The following is a 20,022-nucleotide window of genomic DNA, read 5'->3' on the forward strand; positions in this document are numbered from 1 at the left end:
CTTTAAGTAACACATTTCTAAATCTTACAAGTGCATAAGTAGTAGTTACCATTCTCTTTATATTATTAGGTCAGGTCTAGTTAAATATATAGGTTTCCCTGGTATCTCAGTGGTACAGTCTGTCTGCCAACACAGGAGACTTGGGTTCGATCCCTGGGTCAGGAAGAATCCCTGGAGAAGGAAATGGCAACCCGCTGGGAAATCCTATAGACAGAGGAGCCTGGTGGGCTACAGTCCATGGGGTCACAAAGAGTTGAATAGGACTTAGTGACTAAAGAACAATTTACATATCTGGATGATTTACAAGATGTTTAATTGAGTAGATCTACGTATATTTTCTACAAATGAAGACTAAAACGAAAACATTTCAAACTGGGATAATTTTCCATTTATGTTCATCATAACCTATTTGAAAATCTACATGCTAATCCTCTCTCATTTTCCCAAAACTCATAGACACAGAGGAACCCTTGCACACATAGCTCCATAGCCAGTCAGCAGTCATGGCACACACCCTCAGAGTGGTGCACCCATGCCGGAGGCTGGCTGCCTCTCCCCCAGCTTTCTCATCTTGGAGCAGAAATCCACCATAATCTAAGCCTAGCGTCTGATTTCTTCGGGCTGTGGCTGGGGGAACCATTGTAACTCGAATGGGAATTGCTATAACTCAAATTACCCATTAGCCATTCTCTGTGAAGTATATATTAGTTCAAAATGCTTTCTGGACTGTGATTATACCCAACAGAGTGGTTAAGTCTGATTGCAAGGTTCTAAATGCCAGAGCCCAGGCCCAGGGCATTATTACTGTGGTGTAAAGAGAAGAGCTGGGCTTTGCAGTCAGACCAGCCTTTGTTCCAGGCCAGGCTTTGCGACTATGAATACTTTGCTTCACCTCTCTAATTTCCTTGTCTGTAAAAATGAAGATTATATCCACCTCCCAAGATGAAAAGAGAAAGTACTTATTGGGGTCTCGATGTACAGGAAGTACTCCTTAAATGTTGGCTGCCCCCTTTCCCTCCTAGATAAACCCTAAAATATTGACATTTCTGTAAACATGGTGCAAATGTACATTGTACTGGTGAGAGTGCAAAGAGAGATTCCCACGTCCTGGGTGACTTAGAAATGTTCTTCTCACTTTTCTCACTCATTTTCCTGCTTCCTGGCCATGGCCCTTTTACTCTTCTGTCCATCGTTTCTCCTGAAGGTACTGAGCTGCCCCCTCTCTGACTTCTGTCCCTCATCCTGGATTCTTTCTGTATGTGGAGGAGTCCCCTGGAACTTAGTCCTGCCGTGGCTGGGAAAGGTGGAGGTGAGGGGTGCAGAGCTGAGTGAAAGCCCCAAGAGCTTGTGCCCTTACAGTGCTGTGTTAGAGAGGCAATTTGGTGTACAGGGGTCTGAGTTCTAATCCCAGCCACGCTGGAGTGAACTCTTGTGACCTTGAATAAATTGCGTATCATCTTTGAATCAGTTTTCTCATTTGCACAATGGGGATAATAATTCCTTTTCTAGCTACCTGCATTGGTTGTGTTGGGTCCCATTAAATCAGGTATACAGAAGAGCTTTGTGCTCGGCCAGGGTCACATAATGGAGAAGGCAATGGCACCCCACTCCAGTACTCTTGCCTGGAAAATCCCACGGACAGAGGAGCCTGGAAGGCTGCAGTCCATGGGGTTGCTGAGGGTCAGACGTGACTGAGTGACTTCACTTTCACTTTTCACTTTCATGCATTGGAGAAGAAAATGGCAACCCACTTCAGTGTTCTTGCCTGGAGAATCCCTGGGACGGAGGAGCCTGGTGGGCTGCCGTCTATGGGGTCACACAGAGTCGGACATGACTGAAGTTACTTAGCAGTAGCAGGGTCACATAAATGTTGGAATTAAAGAGGCAGGGCCTCCAGATATGGGGCAGACAGGCTGTAGGGCTGGGAGGATCTCCACATGGGTGTTGGACATGCTGAGTGAACTTGCTACCTCCTCAAGGAGGAAATCCTGCCAAAGGCTGCGAGATTGCCCTGTGGGAAATATAAGAGGAAGAGAAATTTCAGGATCAAGATTACCTAACATTGTGTGATCGAAGGCTCAGGGCAAAGGTCCAAAGAAGTTTTCATTCCATCTTAGAATTACCTGTGCTGTCTGCTCATCTCAGTTCTTAGTAGACAGAAACATAGAGTTAACTAACCAGCCAGTGAGTCAGAGCAGAGTGGTATTGGCGATCATCAGACATTAAATTGGGGTGCCTACTGCAGATGGTGACTGCAGCTATGAAATTAAAAGACACTTACTCCTTGGAAGAAAAGTTATGACCAACCTAGATAGCATATTCAAAAGCAGAGACATTACTTTGCCGACTAAGATCTGTCTAGTCAAGGCTATATGGTTTTTCCTGTGGTCATGTATGGATGTGAGAGTTGGACTGTGAAGAAGGCTGAGCGCTGAAGAATTGATGCTTTTGAACTATGGTGTTAGAGAAGACTCTTGAGAGTCCCTTGGACTGCAAGGAGATCCAACCAGTCCATTCTGAAGGAGATCAGCCCTGGGATTTCTTTGGAAGGAATGAATGATGCTAAAGCTGAAACTCCAGTACTTTGGCCACCTGATGCAAAGAGTTGACTCGTTGGAAAAGATTCTGATGCTGGGAGGGATTGGGGGCAGGAGGAGAAGGGGACGACCGAGGATGAGATGGCTAGATGGCATCACGGACTCGATGGATGTGAGTCTGAGTGAACTCCGGGAGTTTGTGATGGACAGGGAGGCCTGGCATGCTGCGATTCATGGGGTCGCAAAGAGTTGGACATGACTGAGCAACTGAACTGAACTGATCCTGTCCCTGGGTTTCCCAGGTAGCACTAGTGGTGAAGGACCAGCCGGCCAATGAAGGAGACAGAAGAGATGTGGGTTGATCCCTGGGACAGGAGGATTGTCTGGAGAAGGGCATGGCAACCCACTCCAGTATTCTCGCCTGGAGAATCCCATGGGCAGAGGAACCTGGTGGGCTACAGTCCATAGGCCCGCAAAGAGTTGGACACTACTGATGCAACTTAGCACGCATGCACAAGCTGTCCTCACTGGCCTGTGCCTACTTGGTAACTTGAGTCTCCAAGGCTTACTCTGCAAAGCATTAAGCTGACTCAAGGCATTCCCCCTCCTACCCCAAACAATTAAGCTTATTATTTAATTCAGTCTGAAAGGTGTGTGTTGCTATCTGTCTGCCTTACCTGGTGAGCCAGAACAGAGCCCAGTGAAAGGAAAGTCTCACTTCCTGAATTGTATCCCCTCTTCCCTCTCCAGGCTGATGTCTTCATCCTTATTGCTCTTCATCTCCTGGCCTGGCCTCTGTGGCCCCGACCCCTAGCCTCTTGTCCCATCTGCCTACTGCCTTGAACTTCCCTGCTCCCGTGGACCTTGCCTCCCATCCTCAGATGTGAATTATTCATACAGCCAAGTCTGGGCCAGACTGAGTGTCACTCTGAAAAGCAACCTGCCCCACCCCTTGCTAACGATGTTAGTCAGCCCCTGAACTTACTCATCAGCTATCCTGTGTCTTTATTGTTCCCTGAATGTTTGTCTGGAGGACCTACAAGCCCTGGTTGATTCAGCCTTGTGCAGCCTGATATGGTATCATCAAGGTGGCTTGGCAGGTGGCAGGGATGGATTGGAGGGCATTTTATCTCCTCCATAAGTGCCACTAGTTTGCCCAAAGGCTCTCCAAGCAAATATGCAATCTGAATAAAAGCAGTGTACTTGCTTTGTAAATGCACCTTTAAGGTAAGTCCCCTGGGCTCCCCTTTCAGTCATGCTTCCTCCAGACCCCTCTTTTTCAGAAAGGCTTGAGCTGTCCCCAGATGGACTCAGAGCATGTAAATCAAAGGTGGGCAGTAGAGTCCATCACAGATGTTCACTTCCCAAAGAGAGCTGGAATCCAATGTTAAGGCTCAGAGCCCTTGTTATCTTCAACTAGTTATTGAAGATCAAAGCAAGACATTGGGTATAGAACATCCCTGAGTAATTTGCCTCCTGCCCTGGTTGATTTCTAATAGGTCAATCCTTTGAATAGGAGCCTTTCCCTGAACTAAACTGTCACATGGGTCTGGCAAGGAGAAAATAAGTATAATCTTTTTCTATATCCCCATGGCATTAGGCGGAGAAGGCAATAGCACCCAACTCCAGTATTCTTGCCTGGAAAATCCCAGGGACGGAGGAGCCGGGTGGCCTGCTGTCTGTGGGGTCACACAGAGTCAGACACGACTGAAGCAACTTAGCAGCAGCAGCACGGCCTTAGGATTAGTCAGCGTTCTCTGAAAAATGGAACCAATGGGATAGCTATTTATAAGAGGATGTTTGTTTTAAGAATTGACTTAGGGTCATGGAGGCTGAGAAGTCACACAGTCTTGCCATCTGCAAGCTGAAGAACCAGCAAAGTAGTGTAATTCAGTCTGAGTCTGAAGGCCTGGGAATAGAAGCTCTGATGTCTGAGGACAGGAGGAGATGTTATCCCAGCTCAGACAACAGGGAATAGTGGCTCTTCTGCCTCCTTTTTGCTCTATTCAGTCTCTCCGCAGACTGGAAGATTCTCAACCATGTCGCTTGAGGATCATCTTCTTTACTGAGTCAGCAGATCCAAATGCTCATCTCTTCTAGAACCACCCTCACAGCACACTTACCAGCTACCTGGGCATCCCTTAACCCAGTCGAGTTGCACATAACAATAATCCTTGTACCACCAAACCAGGAAGTTGCCATTGTTACATCAGTCCCATCCAGTCCACAAAGCCCACCCATATTTCATCAAGAGCCCCCCAGATGTCTCTTTTTCTCCTGCCTGATTTGGGATTCATGTTAAATGTGTCATGTTGTTTTCTAGAATAGTTCCTCAGACTTTCCCTTTCCTAAAGCCCTTGCAGTTACACAGGTCTTGCCTACAGTAGATGGCTCTCAACCTGGGTCTGGCAGGCGTTTCTTCCCAACCAGACCTGAGCATGTGTTCTTGGCAGGATGCTCCGCTCTTCTCAGCACATCACATCGGAAGGTGCACAAAATCAGCCTATCCACCACTGGAATTTTGGCCCTAATCACCCGATTATGTCGGTGTCTGCCACATCTCCCCACCTTCAATTCACCATTTTTCCCTTTGAAACATATTGGTGTTTGTGGAGAGACGTTCCGAGATTATTCTAATAGCCTGTTCCTCATTAAACCTCTACCTAAAGACTTATTGGGATTCCCTGATTGCTCAGTTGGTAAGAATCCGCCTGCGATGTGGGAGACCCCACTTTGATCCTTGGGTCAGGAAGATCCACTGGAGAAGGGATAGGCTACCCACTCCAATATTCTTCAGCTTCCCTTGTGGCTCAGCTTGTAAAGAATCTACCTGCAATGTGGGAGACCTGGGTTCAATCCCTGGATTGGGAAGATCCCCTGGAGAAGAGAAAGACTACCCACTCTAGTATTCTGGCTTGGAGAATTCCATGGACTGTAAAGTCCATGGGGTTGACGAATAGTCAGACGTGAGTTTTTATTCTTCCCTGCCGACTTCTGCCGAATCAGCTACCTCTCTGAAGGTTGCCAAACGGCGATTCTTTAGTTCCATCACTCCTTTCACATTTGTTAGTTGGCATTCTATTATAAGGAAGAACTTTCTTTCTCCTTCATGCATTTACTCATTATATTAGGATGTATTCGTGGATTCCTTTTGAATACAATGTGTTGAGATCTCTTATTATCATTATGTATTTTGATGCTCAAATTGTTCTCAGTTTGACCAGTTGAGAGTTCCTCTGAACTGGCTCCTTTGTCCTTTTGGCATCCTTATCATTCACTGAGCATTTTAAAGTTTTCTGTCATCTCGAGATAGCCCAGGCTTATCTTGTACTTTCCCTGACCTGGTTAGTCATCCCTTTTGGTAGAGAACGGTATTTAGAAAACAAGATATGGAAGGTTGGTGTGCCCGTTGTTACTAGGGTATTGTTGCTTTAGATCTCTCCGAGGACAAAACTAGGAAATATATGTATATATACATATACCTTTGTATATTATCTACATAAGGCCATACATTATAAAATCATGAGTTCATGCTGCTGCTAAGTCGCTTCAGTCGTGTCCGACTCTGTGTGACCCCATAGACAGGGGCTCACTGTCTCTGGGATTCTCCAGGCAAGAACACTGGAGTGGGTTGCCATTTCCTTCTCCAATGCATGAAAGTGAAAAGCGAAAGTGCAGTCGCTCAGTCGTGCCCGACTCTTAGCGACCCCATGGACTGCAGCCTACCAGGCTCCACCATCCATGGGATTTTCCAGGCAAGAGTACTGGAGTGGGGTGCCATTGCCTTCTCCGGAGTTCATGCTAAGACCTCCAATTCCAATCCAACACTCAAAGATCTTTCTAGTCTTACCTGTTTATATATTTCTACACATCATCTCAGGCAGTTAGAAACTTGACTCCCATTACCTTCAGTATTGCTTCCCCTGCATCCACCCCTCTTCCCACTGCTGCCTGCCTTTGACTGCCAGGCCTGTTAGCTCAGGCATGTGTGCAGCTTTATTATCAGCCTCCAATCCCTCCAGCTCCCTATGTGGTTCTCCAACTATAGCCCATTCTTCCTTGCAACTCCCCAGATTCCCTTTCATCATAACTGCATTCTCAGCCACCTGCTGGCCCATCAGTTCTGGGGAGGGAAGAAAGGAGAAGGCAGAGGAAGACAGAAGATGGGAATGATAGAAAGCAAAAAGAGAAATAGTATATACATTTTTTAAAGTTTCCATGGGTTGATACTAGGTCATCACTAGCCTTTCTTAGTTAAGTTCTAGTCTAACTTCTGTAGTCAGATAATTGATGTCTGTGGCCTAGTTCAGCTGGTAAACTCTGTTGAGTTGATGGGGAAGGTAAAATTCCTTAGGAGAAACTGTTTCTTAAATTGTATCATTCAACACGTTAGAAGTAAACTGGGTTGCTTGCTCTTCTGAGTTTTCTCTGAAGCAGGCAGACTAACTAATCGTTGCTATTTTCTATCTTGTATTTAGAGTTTTAGCCAGTAATTTTCATTTGATAATGGATTTTCCCCATAAACTCTTGTCAAAAATTCCAAATAGAGATACATTTACAAATTTTTATTGACATTTACCACAATCATATTATATTACTCTAGAATCACTAAATGTTTGCAAAAGGCATTAATGTCATTATGGAGAACAAATCTGCATATTTTATTTCTCCTGGGGTTAAGGGATTAACTACTGATAAAAAGAGGCTCCAGTGGTCAGTGTGATGAAAAGAGCCCTGGGCTCGAAGGATGAGAGCTGGTCAGAGTGAATCACTGTCTCCTAGTTTTACTTTTCTCCTCTGTGAGAGAGAGAAAGCTATACTGCTCATCTCACCATGGGCTCAATGGGAAAAGAGACATGAACTCACCTCGAAAACTGCTCATTGGTCTTTTAATGAATACACTTTGATGGGTTACTCCAAGATCCAAGGTGGTAGAGGAAGTGTAGTAAAATTATTAGAAGATTAAACATTGGGTTTAATTTCATCAGGTGAAGATTAAACACCCAGCTGGCTAAACTCCATTTATAGTTTTTCTCTAGGGCTGCATGTTTCCAACTGGTAGTGGGAAACACCAGTTAGCGACCCTGGACAGGGTGGTAGAGGGGAGACGTCTTGAGGTTGTAGTGCCAGTGACCCACCCAGCCTGAGGGAGGGATTTCCTCCTCTGATCTTCCCTCCCTGGTAGTCTCTCTTGGGATCCCCCGCCCCCACCTGTTGGGAACAGACCTGCCCTGTTGCTTTACTGGACTTGTCTGACTCCTCTGGACCTGGAAGTGGGTTGAGAACTTTACTCTGGCTGTTTCATTCACTTTGTCCCAATAACCCAATAACCTGGCAAGTTAGTCTTGTCTCACTTTCATAACAGAGAAAATTGAGGCTCAAAGAGCGTAAGTAACCGTCCTCATGTGTGCATGCTCAGTTGTGTCTGCCTCTCTGTGATCCCATGGAATGCAGCCCACCAGGCTCCTCTGTCCATGGGATTTCCCAGGCAAGAATACTGGCGTGGGTTGCCATTCCTTCTGCAGGGGATCTTCCTGACCCGGGGGTGGAAACCACGGTCTAGTGCCACCTGGGAAGCCCAACTGTCCTCAGGCCCCACTGACCATAACAATACAGCCTCTGTGTCAGAGACTATTCTGAATGCCTCATTAAATCTCCCAGTAGTCTTAGGAAGAGGGTACTGTTGTTATCCCCATTTTATAGATGACAAAATTAGGGCACAAGCAAGGCTTTGCCCTTGGTAAGCAAGGCTTTGGGTTACCTGTTGGCGCAGTGGTAAAGAATCTGGCCACCAGCGCAAGAGACACAGGTTGGATCCCTGGTCCAGGAAGATCCCCTGGAAGGAAATGGCAACCCACTCCAGTATTCCTGCCTGGGAAATCCCATGGACGGAGGAGCCTGTCAGGCTATAGTCCATGGGGTCACAAAGAGTCTGATACAGCTGAGCAACTAAACAACCACAAAAGCAAGGCTTTACATTCAGGCCAGTTATCACCAGAGGCCATACTCTTTTTGGTCTTTTGTTATCCAGTTTCCCCAACACCATTTGTTGAAGAGACTGTCTTTTCTCCATTGCATATTCTTGACACCCTTGCCAAAGATCAGTTGATCATATATACATGAATTTATCCCTAGGCTCTCTATTCTGTTCCATTTGTCTGTGTGTCAGTCACTCAGTCGTGTCCGACTTTGTGACCCCGTGGACTGGAGCATACCAGGATCCTCTGTGCATGGAATTCTCCAGGCAAGATTACTGCAGCAGATAGCCATTGCTTTCTCTAGGGGATCTTCCTGACCCAGGGATCAAACCCAGGTCCCCCACACTGCAGGCAAATTTTTTTACCATCTGAGCCACCAGTGAAGCCTCCATTTGTCTATATGTCTGTCTTTATGTCATACTTTTTCTGATCACTGTAACTTTGTATTGCTTTGTAGTATGTTTTGAAACCAGAAAATATGAGGCCTCCAGATTTGTTCTTTCTCAGACTATTTAGAATCCTTTGTGTTTTCACAGGAATTGTAAGATTTTTTTCTATTTCTGTAAAAAAAAAAGTGCCACTGAGATTTTGATAGCAGTTGCCCCAAATTTGTTGTGTAGGCATCTTAACAATCAGTTCATTTAAGTTCAGTTCAGTTGCTCAGTTGTGTCCAACTCTTTCCGATCCCTTGGACCTTAGCATGCCACGCCTCCCTGTCCATCACCAACTCCTGGAATTTATTCAAACTCATGTCCATTGAGTTGGTGATGCCATCCAACCATCTCATCCTCTGTCGACCCCTTCTCCTCATGCCTTTAATCTTTCCCAGCATCAGTCTTTTCCAATGAGTCGGCTCTTTGCATCAGGTAGCCAAAGTATTGGAGCTTCAGCTTCAGCACCAGTCCTTCCAATGAATATTCAGGACTGATTTCCTTTAGGATGGACTGGTTGGATCTCCTTGCAGTCCAAGGGACTCTCAAGAGTCTTCTCCAACACCACAGTTCAAAAGCATCAATTCTTCAGCACTCAGCTTTCTTTATAGTCCAACTCTCAGATCCATACATGACTACTGGAAAAACCATATTTTTGACTAGACAGACTTTTGTTGGCAAAGTAATGTCTCTGCTTTTGAATATGCTATCTAGGTTGGTCATAGCTTTTCTTCCAATGAGCAAGCATCTTTTAATTTCATGGCTGCAGTCACCATCTGCAGTGATTTTGGAACCCAAGAAAGTAAAGTTTCTCACGGTTTCCATCTTTTCCCCATCTCTTTGCTATGAAGTGATGGGACCAAATGCCATGATCTTAGTTTTCTGAATGTTGAGTTTTAAGCCAGCTTTTTCACTCTCCTTTTTCACTTTCATCAAGAGACTCTTTAGTTCTTCACTTTGTGCAATAATATCTTAACAATATTAAGTTCTAATCCATGAGCACAGCATGTCTTTCCATTTTCTTATGTCTTCTTCAGGTTCTTCCACCACTGTTTTATGGTTTTGAATGTACAAATATTTTGCTTCTTTGGTTATATTAATTCTTAAGTATTTTATTCATTATAGTGCTATTGTGAATCGGACTGTTTTCTTAATTTCCTTTTCAGTTTGTTGTTAGTGTTTAGAAATGCAGCTGATTTTTGTATGTTGATTTTGTGTCCTGCAACTTTACTGAATTCATCCATTAGTTGTAACAGGCTTTTTTTTTTAAATGTGTGTGGGATCTTTAGGGTTTTCTACATATGAGATCATGTCATCTGCAGACATATAAGTTTACACCTTCCTTTCTGATGTGAATACCTTTTATGTCATCATCTTGTCTGATTCTGGCAAGAACTTGAGATACTGTATTGAATAGAAGTGGCCAGAGTGAGTATCCTTGCCTTGTCCCTCCTGATCTTAAACGAAGAACTTTGGGTTTTTTGCTGTTGAGTATGATGTTCGTTGTCGGGGCCTTGCTCTTTAACCACTCTGCTCACCTGCTTTACTGCTAGTACTTGAACCCAGAACCCAAAACCCGAGTTCTTTCCCCACACCACGTTGCCTCTCCAACAGCTGAACTGAAGGAGGTTTCATTCCATCCTGCACAGATGCTACCCTCATGGTGACTTTCTTGTTTATCTTGGAGGCAGTTTGGGAGCTTAGCATGAGAAAGAGAGGACATGAGCAGTGTCAGGGCTTGAGCTAGTTCTAGAGTCACCATATAGAGGAAATAACTTAAGCTATCATAGCTCTGGTGCAAGAAAGTTTAAAGGGAAAAGAAGAGAGACCTGAGAGCCGAGTCTAGGCATATGTACACTCCAAGGTTGATGGAAGAAAGCATGACAGAAATAGTGAGGACAGTGGAAAGAGAACCAGGAAAGAGTAGAGTCACAGAGGCTTGGGAGGGGAGTTTCAAAAAGAGAGTAACTCTCTGTCCATATCCACAGTGAAACCGAAGAAAAAGAGAGACTGGAAATAAAGAATTTGTCATAGAATTATTCAGTAAAATTGAGCATATTTTTTATTATGTGCTGATTACAAACAAGTTTCTGTGTTTGTGCTTCAGAGAACAGGGAGACAGAAGGATACCAGCTCTGCCCAACAGGTTTAGAAGTGAGGTGAAGACAAATAAATATTTAATATGGTGTGTTGAGTGCCATAGGAGAGGTACCAAGTATTTCATAGCCGAATTTCTTGAAAGAATAGCCTATACTTTCTTCCTACTTCTGTATCACCCAGGCATCATTCAATAAAGTGTGATCAAGTTCTTGCCTCCTCTACTCCCAACCAGCAAACTAAAACTAACCAACACATGAACTAGACACGTGTTGTCCATGCCCGTGGACATGCCCATGGTGCCCGTGTCCATTGGGCATCAGGTGCACAAATGTAAGTAAGAAACTGGTGGTTGTCTGATGGTAAAGGCTGATACTGAGACAGAGGCTGCTTCTACAGTGCAGTAACAGGGGAGTTCCCTCCAGGGGCTAAAAGAATCTGAATTTAGTAAATAAAAAGTCACCTTAGGAGAATGAATGTGTATATGTCTGAAAGTTCCAGGGGTATACATGTGTGTAGGTTCCAGAGTTAATGACTGCCTCTCATCTTCCCCAAGTGTGTTTGTATTCATTTTTTTAAATTTTAAATTTATTTATTTTAATTGGAGGCTAATTACTTTACAATATTGTATTGGTTTTGCCATACATCAACATGAATCCGCCACGGGTATACACGTGTTCCCCATCCTGAACCCCCCTCCCACCTCCCTCCCTGTACCATCCCTCTGGGTCATCCCAGTGCACCAGCCCCAAGCATCCTGTATCATGCATCGAACCTGGACTGGCGATTCGTTTCATATATGATATTATACATGTTTCAATGTCATTCTCCCAAATCATCCCACCCTCTCCCTCTCCCACAGAGTCCAGAAGACTGTTCCATACATCTGTGTCTCTTTTGCTGTCTCGCATACAGGGTTATCGTTACCATCTTTCTAAATTCCATATATATGTGTTAGTATAGTGTATTGGTGTTTTTCTTTCTGGCTTACTTCAGTCTGTATAATCGGCTCCAGTTTCATCCACCTCATTAGAACTGATTCAAATGTATTCTTTTTAATGGCTGAGTGATACTCCATTGTGTATATGTACCACAGCTTTCTTATCCATTTGTCTGCTGGTGGACATCTAGGTTGTTTCCATATCCTGGCTATTATTAACAGTGCTGTGATGAACATTGAGGTACACATGTCTCTTTCAATTCTGGTTTCCTCAGTGTGTATGCCCAGCAGTGGGATTGCTGGGTCATAAGGCAGCTCTATTTCCAGTTTTTTAAGGAATCTCCACACTGTTCTCCATAGTGGCTGTACTAGTTTGCATTCCCACCAACAGTGTAAGAGGGTTTCCTTCTCTCCACACCCTCTCCAGCATTTATTGCTTGTAGACTTTTGGATCGCAGCCATTCTGACTGGCATGAAATGGTACCTCATTGTGGTTTTGATTTGCATTTCTCTGATAATGAGTGATGTTGAGCATCTTTTCATGTGTTTGTTAGCCACTTTGGAAGAGTAGAGGTGAGGAGTGCTGGGATAAGATGAGACTGTTGATGGAATGGAGATGAGCTGATTCCTGAGCCCCTCCCTCTCCCTCAGTGCCTTAAGCCCCCACGCTCTTTGTCTACTTAGGGACTAAGTCTGGTTCATGTCCGCAGGGCGTAAAAATCATCTGCCATCATAGCATCGCCACCATTATAGTATCTACAGCATTTTAGCGTCTCCACCAGCCTGCAGAGCTTCTGGGAGAGCAGCGCTCATCCAGCAGCCCCCGTGGCTGGCCCTGCCACTGGAAATGCCACTGTAGAGGGTGGATCAGCGGTGCCACCAAAAGGCAGCCCTGTGGCAATGTCTGCCTGGCCTCAAATCAGGTGGCAGTGCCCCTTTGCTCAGGTTGTCATTACCCTGCCCCTCTCTGCCCCACCCTCTTCACAGCACCGTAAGGGAACGTCTGCTGCTTCTTTCTCTCCGCTTCTAGTTTCAGACCTGGCTAACCTGAGGCCCAAATGAACACCTCAACCCGTGTCATTTATTTGCATGGTATACAAGACCAGGAACTCAGAGCTGATGCTGGAGTACAGCTGATGCTGGAGTACACTGCAGGACATCCAGGAGGCAGACTCCAGCATGCAAGGTCTGTTGTGCAGTCATCTTTCTTGTGTATAACCCCTGATGCGGAGGCATCTGTGCTCAGTTGTGTCTGACTGTTCCCAACCCCATGGACTGTAGTCTGCCAGGCTCTTCTGTCCATGGGATTTCCCACGCAAGAATACTGGAGTGGGTTGCCATTTCCTACTGCTGGGGATCTTCCTGACCCTGGGACTGAACCTGTATCTCCTGCATTGGCAGGCAGATTCTTTACCACTGAACCACTAGTGAAGGCTGCATATAACTCCTAACTGTGGGCAAATCACTCATCGGTTGAATCACTTAGTGTGTGTAGGGAAATTTGCTAGGGTTCTGGCATGTCTAAGGGGACATAGGGAACATCTAAAGAATTGTAATACTGGCGCATGCCTTTGAGAATACTGTTTATTCCTCTTGCCTTCTGTGAGAGTTGCTACATTTATAGCTAGGAAATATTATGTGTGCTTGATCATACTAAAAAGATTTAAGAAAATCTATAACTGATAGCATATTAACACCTTTCAAATAACACTGTTGTATTATAATGTACTTGAAGATGATATCTGTTTCACTACGTGAGAGTTAATTTGGTATCTGGAGGAGGGGGTTGATCACTTGGTAACTGGGGGAGGGCAGAGTTCATGGAAATCAAGAGATGGTGCAATGACCCAGAGCTGGAAACAGCAAGGAGCTGTTAACACCCCTCAAGCTGAAAGCCAAGGAGAGGGGGAAGGGGAGGCTGCCAGTAACGAGAGGCTGCCTGCCAGGTACTAACCCGGCCAACTCAGAGCAATATGCCAGGGAGTGAGCAGGGGAAGTCAGTGTCTCAGCTCTGCCCCACCCCCTCCTCTTCATCTTTCACTGTACCTCTCAGGGTAGGAGGTGGAGGGCAAGGAAGCCAGTTGATGAGGTCCCAACAGGGAAAAGAGCAAGTGGAGCGGGTCGGAGAGGGAGCTGGCTGGGCGGATGGTTGAAATCAGGCACAGCGTTCTCCTGTCTTCTGTATGCACTTCTGTGACCTGGTTACCTTCATACAGGTGAGCTGTTTTGCTTCTCTACGTGCATAGGATGGTAGAGGGGGATGGAATGGGGATGGCTGTGAGATTCCTGCTTTAGTGACCAGACAGCGGTGCTCTCCTTTAGAGCTTCTGAAGCTTTCATTAAAACAACTGTCTCCCTCTATCGCCACATGCTTTGAAAGTGTGATTTTCCTTTCTGTATCAAATTTCAGGATTCAAACAGGCACCAACCTGGGCGGGCATGCTTTCCAGAAGCAAGGAGGGGTCACTGCAGGTCACTATTCACTTGTTACTGGGAACAGCGGGGGACTATTTGGAACGCACCATGTAGAATAGGAGATTCTTGAACATCCTTCTCAGTACCAGAGGCAGATTTAGTCACGAAATGGATCGAGCCAGGGAGTGAATGCCGTATGTGGTTACGTTAAGACAAGCAGTTTGGACCAAAATTTTCTCTGTTGTGAATTTTATAAGGAAAAGAAATCTGATTTTCTTCTTCTGAGAAGTCATTGGTTGTAAGTAGGAACTTTGAAATTTCTCAAAATATATCTTCACAGAGTGACAAAGTTCTTTGTACAAAAAAATATCTATTTCAGAGATGAATGTCCACATTTAAAATTTTGGCATTCTCTCCTCCTTCAAACGTGATTACATGATGATCTAAGGATCATTTGCTACATAATAGAACATGTTGGGTTATATTATATGTAAATATTAGTCATTTTAAGCATTCTGATTAGCATCTTTACTTTTAGGACAGCTAAAATGTATGTCATCTGTCCAGCCTAATGAATTAGAGGAGATTAAAATTGTATACAATTGACAGAGTAAACACAGTTAAAGATTTATATTAGATGTGGATAAGCTGAGTCAGAGAATTTGCGGATCACGTAAAATCCATGTCTCACCTCTTTTATTTGGTTTAGTTCGGTATGTTTTCAAGTTTGCTTTCCTGTTTAACCAAGAGGTTTAAGACAGTCCTCAGTCAGTCATCAGTGACATCTGGGGAACAATACGTTTGACTCTAGTTGTTTATTAAACAAGTCCTTGGGTAGAAGCTGTGTGTTTACAGCCTGCGCGTTCATAAATCCACCCACCTGATGGAGAGAGAAAGCAGTGATCGAATCAGCTGACATGCAACAGGCGGTCCTCCCTACCTACAGGGCTCAGAAATGAGCCCTGACACAGTAATCTGTTTATTCTGCTGAGCTCTCGCCGCCGTTTCCCCAGTGTGTCACCACTCGAAGCTGAAGATGGCTCGAGGCACGGAAGTTTCTCATTTCCCAAGCGCACCCGGGTGTGCCTGCTCCTCCTGTGTGTCTGCTGCTTGGGGAACACCACTACCAGCAGCGTCTCTCGGTGTACCGCCGGGCCTGGATGCTCTGTGGAGAACGGGGGTCGAGATCAGAACAACTTTATGTGCCGGAGTTTACCATTTGCTCTTAAACAGAGAAATGAAACTTTTCAACAGAATTGAGTTTAACTTGCTTAAGAGAAATGGTCTAGTGTATTCAGAGAGGGTTGCATATTTGTAGTAGCCCTACACTTAGCGGGGAACCCTAATACAAATGTATGAGCTTTAACCTGAGAATATCGAGGATCCCAGTCTTCTGTCATGGACGGTATCTGTTTAAGTTGAATCTCCAATAGATGGCTGCTCCTCTGTGTTATTTTGCTACAGCAAAGAGTAAAATTACTGCTTATGAAACCTGCAGGCTTTATTTATTTTGAAATTGCTGCAGTATAGCAGAGCTGACATCCTCTCCCCTCTCTTTTTAAAATCTATTTTAAATATTATTTGGTTATAGGACAGTTTCATATTTACGGAAAAATTGACCAGATAGTATAGAGAGTTCCCATGTTATACCCCTACTCCTATTACTAACATCTCCCATTAATATGGTGCATTTGTTACACTTAATGAACTGATATGGAAACATTATTATTAACTAAATATTTATTTAGTTAGTTATTCTCAGATATTAATAATATTATATAATTATAATAGTTGCATATAATTATTATATATAATTATGTACTTAATATATTTATATTTATAAATTATATTTATAAATATAATGTTTATATTATAATTGTATGTACTATATAATAATAAATATAATACTCATTCAAATATTCTCACTTTTTACATAATATTCCTATTATGTTAAAAGATCTAAGATACACATTATATTTAGATGTCATGTCTCCTTAGGTTCCTCTTAGCTGGAATAGTTTCTCAGATTTTCTTTGTTTTTGATGATTTTGATGATTTTTGAGAATGTTCTCCTGTTGGAATTTATCTGAGGTTTTTCTCAGATCAGGCTGGGATTATGAGTTTTGCGGGGGTTCCTTGGTAACTCAGCTGGTAAAGAATATGCCTGCAAGGCAGGAATCCCTGGTTCGATTCCTGGGTCGGGAAGATCACCCGGAGAAGGGGTAGGCTACCCACTCCAGTATTCTTGAGCTTGGGCTTCCCTGGTGGCTTAGATGGTAAAGAATCTGCCTGCAACGTGGGAGACCTGGGTTCAAACCCTGGGTTGGAAAAATCCCCTGGAGAAAGGCATGGCAACCCATTCCAGTATTCTGGCCTGGAGAATCCCCATGGACAGAGGAGCCCGGCAGGCTACAGTCCATGGGGTCATAGAGTGGACATGACTGAGTAACCAGCAGCAGCATGGTTTGGGGAAAGAAGATTACAGAGTAAAGTGTCATTCTTAATGTATCTGATCAAGGTTACAGGCTAGCAGTGTGACTGGTCACTGTTGATGCTGACCTTGATTACCTGGCCGAAGTCATGTTTGTCAAGTTTCTGCACTGAAAAGAGGCCCACACCCTGTCACGCTCTCCTCTTTGCGAAGAAGTCACCATGCACAGTCCACATGTAAGGACTGGGAGAGAACATCTACATAATTTATTTGGAATTCTTCTGCATGGGAGATTCATCTCTTCTCTTTTGTTTATTATATTTTTCAGTCTTTTATTTCCATCAGTATGACTAATAGATTTTTTTTAATACATTGGGTGATAGTCCAATCCTACTTTACTTTGTTGCTCAATTGGCCTAGCTTTGGCCATTGAGTCCCCCTTTTCTTTGGAAGTTGGGTGCAAAGAGGAGTCTTAATTTCTGATGTCCATACAGACTGGGGAGAGGGCTCTACCATGGGACTACCCTTCAGACCACCCTGATTTGTCTGCTCTGGTGAAGTTTCTGTTCCAAGGTGGCAAACACCACTCCTCATACCTCTCAGCTAGCAGAGCTGGGAGCGAAGTCTACAGAGGAAAGTGGAAGAGTTCTGAGACCCTAATTAGAGAGTGTGCAGCAGCAGAAGCAGCAGTGGAAAGGAATACTGCTCAGTTTGGTTAAACAAGCAGGGTGCATGTGGGTGCATGTGCACTTCATTTAATTCTGCATTGAACTAGTGTCTACTGAGTGCCTACTGTGTGCTGGGCATTGTCCCACGTGCTGGGGATATGCCACAATATCACACAGGCCCCAGCTTCCTAAGCACATGGGGAGACACACCATAACCCCAAGTAGACAGTGTCGGGTGGTGAGAAATGCTGTAAAGAATAATAAAGCAAGGGACAGGGTGACAGGCAGTTGGCAAGGGGTCGGGTGGGAGTTTGGAGAGGTGCTCTTTTACCAAGTGGCAGGGAAGGGACTCTCTGATGAAGTGATGTTTGGACAGGAATGAGGTGGCAGAGTGAGCCCTGAGAATATCTAGGGGAAGAGGCTTCTGAGCAGAGGGGCAGCAGTTTAAGGGCCTTGAAATTCATGGCTGAAATGGACCTCAGGGATCATGTGTGGAGTTAAAATATCCCATGCTATCCCAATTTTGCCATTAACATGAATTAGTAAGAAGAATTCAGTGCACGAATGTGGTTGATTGGCAGGAGTGGTCTCTTTTCTGGTGGTTAGTGTACCGACTAACCTGATCTCCAGCTCCCATCTGGCCGGGATCTCCAGAGAGGACAGGAGAGCTCTACACTTGTGGACCACAGGAAACGAAAACATGCACAGCACCAACAGATCTTGTTTTGGAGGTATGCTGTTTCATCCTAAGAGGAAAAAGAAAGTGGCGTTGAAAGCCAACTAAAAGGCCAGCAGCAACTTGTCTCCCAAGATGTAGTTTGAAATAAGCTGCTTGAGTGGTTTTCACATGTTTTAATTTTCATAATTGTTTCCACATTATGGGCTGGCTGGGCAGTGTTTTAGAGACTCAAGTTTGGGAGAGTCTAAATGAAAGCTTTGCTCCTGAAGTTTTCATTTGGATTCCACATATAGACTTTCTAAACCATCATTTTCTGAAGTCTTAAATTACTGAAGTTTAAAGTTGTGGTAATACCTCCAGAGTTTAACATCTTTTGTTTCTGGGTCAAAACTATTCAAACCCTCTAAACCTTTAGTATAGAAAAAAAAAAAGAAGAAGAAGAAGAAAGAAAGAAAGAAAAAGAAAGCCCAGCTTGAGATTTGGTGGAATTCAAGTTGAACAACATTAGTCTTAAAATTGTATTGTGTGGCCTGCTTTCTGTGAAATTTGAAAGCGTATTTTCAGGAAAAAAATGCCTTTTCCTATATTTCTCAGGGCTTTAAAAACAAAATAAAAAATCTAAAGGGTATTTAGGCTGTCTCATTTTTTTTTAATATGCATATAGCACAAGACAGTCTTTGAATGTGATTTGATGGGATCATTCTATTTTGGTAATTCCAAGGTTATTGTAAGTATGACTATAGTTCTTGATCTGTCTGGTATTTCATTTGTCTGTGGAGAGAAAATGTAGTGTTGTGGAGAAGCTTGCAAGCCTGGGAGCACAGCTGCCTCAAGAGAAGACAAGGTCTTCCACTTACTAGCTGTGTAACCTTAGGCGAGGATACTTCAGTTTCCTCACCCACACAATAGATCATATAATAGTATCTGCATCACTGTGGTATGATTAAATGAGAAGACCTGCATAAAGTGCTTAGTCCTGCATCAGGCACAGAGTAATCACTCAAATATTAGCGGTTAAAAATAGATAGTAAAGTCAAGATATTAAGTAACTAACCCAAGAACCAGTAGTTAATCAGTGAAATTCTCCAGTTGGCATAGTTAGTGGGTGATGTGTAAGTTATCAAAGGCATTTAACTGAACCTCTTCCTTTTAGTGGGGAAGAGATAGTATTAAATGGAGATTCATTTGTCCCCTCCACACATGCTAATGCTATAGATGTGAGCATAAAAGGCAAGGTCCCTGGTCTCATGGAGCAGAGAGGTCTAGCGGAGGGGGATGGATAATAAAGACAAAACACGCACAAAAAGTATGTCATAACTGGTAGAGAAAGCAAGGCTCTCTGATAGCGGGAACTGAGGGTTACTTTGGATTGGTTAGAGGGGGGTATCTCTGAGGAGGGGATGTTTAGAATTTATAATAGAATCATATTTTGAGGTTTGAGAGAGGTCAAGAAATGATGTCGATCGTTTGTTATAAGCTCACTAAGTTTTTGGTAATTTCCAGCCAAGAGAAAATGGTGATCTGTTGTTAATATATATTGGGGACTGTCAACAAGCTTGACAGCTTATGGCAGAGGAAAAAAATATCAGAAGTACTAATTCACAAACTTCCATTATTCATTTTTGGGACTTTGGGGTGATTGTGTTTGGGAATGTTGTATAAGAGAGTTAGAGAACCTCTTGATTTGGCCTCTTGATGGGACCTCTTGATTTGGCCAGCTGTCAGCATTATAAGGTTTTGTTGTTTCATGAAGTTTTAAGAAGAAAACCATTTTATTTTCATTATCATTGGAAAACTCTAAAGTGTGCTATGCTGATAAGAGTAATAATAATGAACATAAGTAAAT

Source organism: Capricornis sumatraensis, chromosome 2 (genome assembly GCF_032405125.1).
Source record: "Capricornis sumatraensis isolate serow.1 chromosome 2, serow.2, whole genome shotgun sequence".
In the NCBI taxonomy this organism is placed as follows: domain Eukaryota; kingdom Metazoa; phylum Chordata; class Mammalia; order Artiodactyla; family Bovidae; genus Capricornis; species Capricornis sumatraensis.